Raw genomic sequence first — 4599 nt, 5'->3', positions numbered from 1 at the left:
GTTCTATTCTAGTTCTGTTCTAGTTCTAGTTCTGTTCTAGTTCTGTTCTAGTTCTGTTCTATTTCTGTTCTAGTTCTGTTTTAGTTTTTTTCTAGTTCTGATTTAGTTCTTTTCTAGTTCTGTTGCAGTTCAGTTATTTCCTACTGGGTTTTAGGTAAAATATTTATGCTTTATGCCTGTATTTATATATTTAAACATCTTAGATCCTTTTCCCTTTATTAATGTCGTTGTAGTTTTATAACGTTTCCCTTTTTTGCGATTATATTGAGATTTTTCATATTCTCTCTATGTGTAGGTTTATTTTGTATAAATGTATGAGTGCATATTGTCCTGGACTACCGTTGCCATTGACTACTACTGTTTTTGCTCCTTTTTGGTTGTAATTTTAACGAGGCTGTTCAGTTGATTTTAATGCTACGAAATGATTATGATGACAATGGTGCTGGTGGTGGTAGTGATGAAAATGATGATGGAGTTGATGATTATTACTGCTTCTTCTGCTGCTCGTTTAGAACACACATTTAGTGGTTTCAGATTTCAATGAATTCCGTTTTTTTTTGCTTTTCGTTTTCATCAACAATTTTGCAGCCAAATTGAAATAATCCAGTTGTTGTTATTATTTTTTTTGTCTTTCATAAAACATAAATCTAGCTGTTAGTAACGTTTTTGGATTTTTATAGATTTTGTCAACATTTTTCAAAATCTTTTAGCTTGTTATAATTTTTTATAGTTAAATATTTTTGAGGAAATTTTTTCCAAAAGTAATAAATCATTTTTACATCATAATGATGATAATGATGATGATCAAAACTAACTCAGTTTAGTTTGGTTGGTATTCATATTTCAAAATTATTATTATTAGCTTTATTACAATTATTTGTGGTTAATGCTGTTAAAGTTGACTGTTGTAGCTTGCTGTACCGTCCGTGCGTCTGTCCGTCCGTCCGTCCGTCCCTCCATCTGTCTGTCTTTCTTACGGTTTTTGTGTGACTCACGTTTATTTTTTTACTTCTAACTATTCAGTTTGTTGAAAATTTTCTTTTGTAACACTTGCACAGGAAGCCCACAAAAATTGTTAAAATCAACAATATTTTTTGTTTTTTTTTTTTAATGGCGCCATTATTTTTTGTTTAATATTTAATTCATAAAAATGCAAATAAATGTCTAAACGTAATAAGAAGCCATTAAATGACAATTGTTTGTATTTTTGTAAGAACAAAAAACAAAAATTCGCTGTAGGAAATTTTTGTGAAAATAACCACCTTTCTCACGGATATAGAGAAGTTAATAAAGTAAGAAAAAGTTAAAGACATTTTAAGATTTAACGATTAATCGATTAAAATTATTATGTTCAACAATTGAACGAATAATTTTAATCGATTACATTTATACGAATATTCTTTGAATTGTTTTATTTTTCTTTATTTTAAGATTTCTTTTATTTGCTAAGCATTTTCTAACACCAAAAAACCGGTTAGTTTTAATCGGTTATTCGCTTTATTGAAAAAAATTTTTGTTTTTTTTTTTTTAACAAAATATATTTTTATGCAATTATTTAGAAAAATTTTAATCGATTAATTTTAATCGATTATTCGCTTAATTTAATTATTCGATTAATTTTAATCGATTATTTGAACAATTTTTAAAAAATTATGTTTTTTTTTATAATAAACATAAATAATATTATAAAAATACTATTTTTTTGGCAATTATTCGCAAAATTAATTTTTATTGATTATTCGGTTAATTTTTATCGACTATTCGATTAATTTTAATCGATTATTCGAATAATTTTTAAAAAATAATGTTTTTTTTAACATAAATAACATTATAAAAATATTTTTTTTGCAATTATTCGTAAAATTTTTAAACGATTATTCGATTAATTTTAAACGATTATTCGAAAACCAATTATCCGTTTAGTTTTAATCGATTATTCGATTAATTAGAAAATGTTTTTTTTTTTAACAAAATATATTAATTTGTAATTATTTAGATTAAAATTAATCGATTATTCGAATAATTTTAATCGATTATTCGATTAATTTTAATCGATTATTCGAATAATTAAACAAATCTTTTGTTTTTTATTAAAAAAAAGGAAAGATATTATAAAAATAATTTTTTTGAAATTATTTTGAAAATTTTCAAACGATTATTCGATTAATTTTGTAACGATTATTCGGTGAAAATAATTCGAATAATTTAAAAAATATATATTGATTTTATTAAAAGTAATACTTTTTTACAATTATTCGTAAAATTTTTAAACAATTATTCGATTAATTTTAAATGATTATTCGAAAACCAATTATCCGGTTTATTTTAATCGATTATGCGAATAATTAAAAAAAATTTTTGTTTTTTATTTAAATAGGAAAAATATTATAAAAATAATTTTTTTAATTATTTTCAAAATTTTCAAACGATTATTCGATTGATTTTGAAATGATTATTCGGTGAATATTATTCGAATAATTTTTCAAAAAACAAGTTTTTTTTTTTTAGAAAAAATATAAATAATTTTATAAAAATACTTTTTTTTGCAATTATTCGTAAAAATTTGAAACGACTATTCGATTAATTTTGAAACAATTATTCGGTGAAAATTATTCGAATAATTTATAAAAAAATGTTTTTTTTTTTTAGAAAAAAATATAAAAAAATATTATAAAAACACTTTTTTTATCAATTATTCATAAAATTTTTAAACGATTATTCGTTTAATTTTAAACGATTATTTGTTTAATTTAAAAATATTATTCGTTTAATTTTAAACGATTATTCGAATAATTTTTTTTTGCAAAAATTTAATATTTTCTTTTAAAATGAAAGATATTTATTAAAAAAATAAATTGTTTTGCAATTATTCGAATAAATTATTTTTAATCGATTAATCGAATAATATTAATCGATTATTTGAATATTTTTTTTTTGAAAATGTTTCATTATCTTTTAAAATGAAATATAGAGATGAAAAACACAATTATTCGAATAACTTGGTTTTAATCGATTATTCGCTTAAATTAATCGATTATTCGTATGAATTTTTGAAAATTTTTTTGTTTTTCTATTAAAATGAATGAAATTTAATTAAAAAAGTAAATAAATATTTGTCATCAATTAATTTTTATTAATCGATTATTCGGTTTTTATTAACCGTTTGATATTAAACGATTATACGAATAATTTTTTTTTCAATTTTTTTTTAATTTTCTTTTAAAAGGAAAGATATTTATTAAAACAGGACAAATTGTGTTGCAATTATTCGAATAACTTGATTTTAATCGATTATTCGAATAATATTAATCGATTATTCGGTTTTTATTAACCGTTTAATCGTTTAATATTAAGCGATTATTCGAATAAAGTTTTTTTTTAAAAAATTTTTTATATTCTTTTAATATGAAAGATTTTCCATTAAAAAAAATAAATTGTGTTGCAATTATTCGAATAATTTAATTTTAATCGATTATTCGTTGCCGATTTTTTTTTAATTTCTTTAAAGAAAATAGATTTTTTTCATTGATTTAATAAGATTTCATTAGTTTTGTATGATTTTGAGTATAATTTGAAACGATTAATCGAATAATTTTAATCGAATAATTTAATCGAATAATTTAATCGATTAAAATTAATAATGTTTTTTTTTAAAATACTTAGGAAGATAATTGTGATGTTGATATGTTTTCGGGTATCTTTACTATGAGTGACTTTGTGCTCGCACACACACACACACACACACACACATCTATTTACTCTCGTTTTTCTCTTTTGACTAAGTTTGAGTGATAATTCCTCACTCAGTGTTTGCAACAACAACAACTAAAACTGGTATTTATCTGATGATGGCGTATTAAAAACAACAAACCGTTTTTGTTTTTCTTTTTTTGTCGGCAGATAAATACAATTTGTTGTATATTGTTTAATACAGCAACAACAACAACAACAGCAACAGCAGCAACAATACAATGACGTCTATTTGGTGAAGAAGACTACACTCTCACGTTTGGGGTGGGTTTTTAGCGAAACAACAGACGAATTCGATGTTATTGGATACGCCCATTTGATCTATTTTTTTTCTTTAAATTTGAAATAGACAAATTGTATTGTTTTTTTGTTGTATTATGTTGTTGTTTTCTAAAAAATGTTTTTTATTAAACAATTCTGTCAGGAAAACCTGATGTCAAGAGATAATGAGGAAGTTGCTGTTGATTGAAAACAATGAAAATAGTTTGATAAAAAGGGAAGAGAGAAATGATGGGAAAAAGTTAAAAAAAAACGAAAACGAATTCATTGATTTAAAGAGGAAATAGTGATTTAAAAATTTATTGGAAATTTTACAACAAAAATTTTGAAAAAAATTGAAAATTTTCAATAATTTCAAACAAAAACATCATTTTGGTTTAAATGAATCATTAACAACAACTTTAAAAGGTTTTTAACAAAAAACCTCAAGGCTTCAACTCTGTTTGAAGTTATTCACGATTAATCGTTATTTTTTTAACGATTTTTCGTTAATTTTTTAACGATTATTCGTTGATTTTTTAACGATTATAGTCTAGTCTATAGTCTTGTCTATAGTCTAGTCCATAGTCT

This window comes from Lucilia cuprina, chromosome 2 (genome assembly GCF_022045245.1).
Source record: "Lucilia cuprina isolate Lc7/37 chromosome 2, ASM2204524v1, whole genome shotgun sequence".
NCBI lineage: Eukaryota > Metazoa > Arthropoda > Insecta > Diptera > Calliphoridae > Lucilia > Lucilia cuprina.
The sequence above is the reverse complement of the archived record's forward strand: the minus strand, read 5'-3'. Positions refer to the sequence as shown.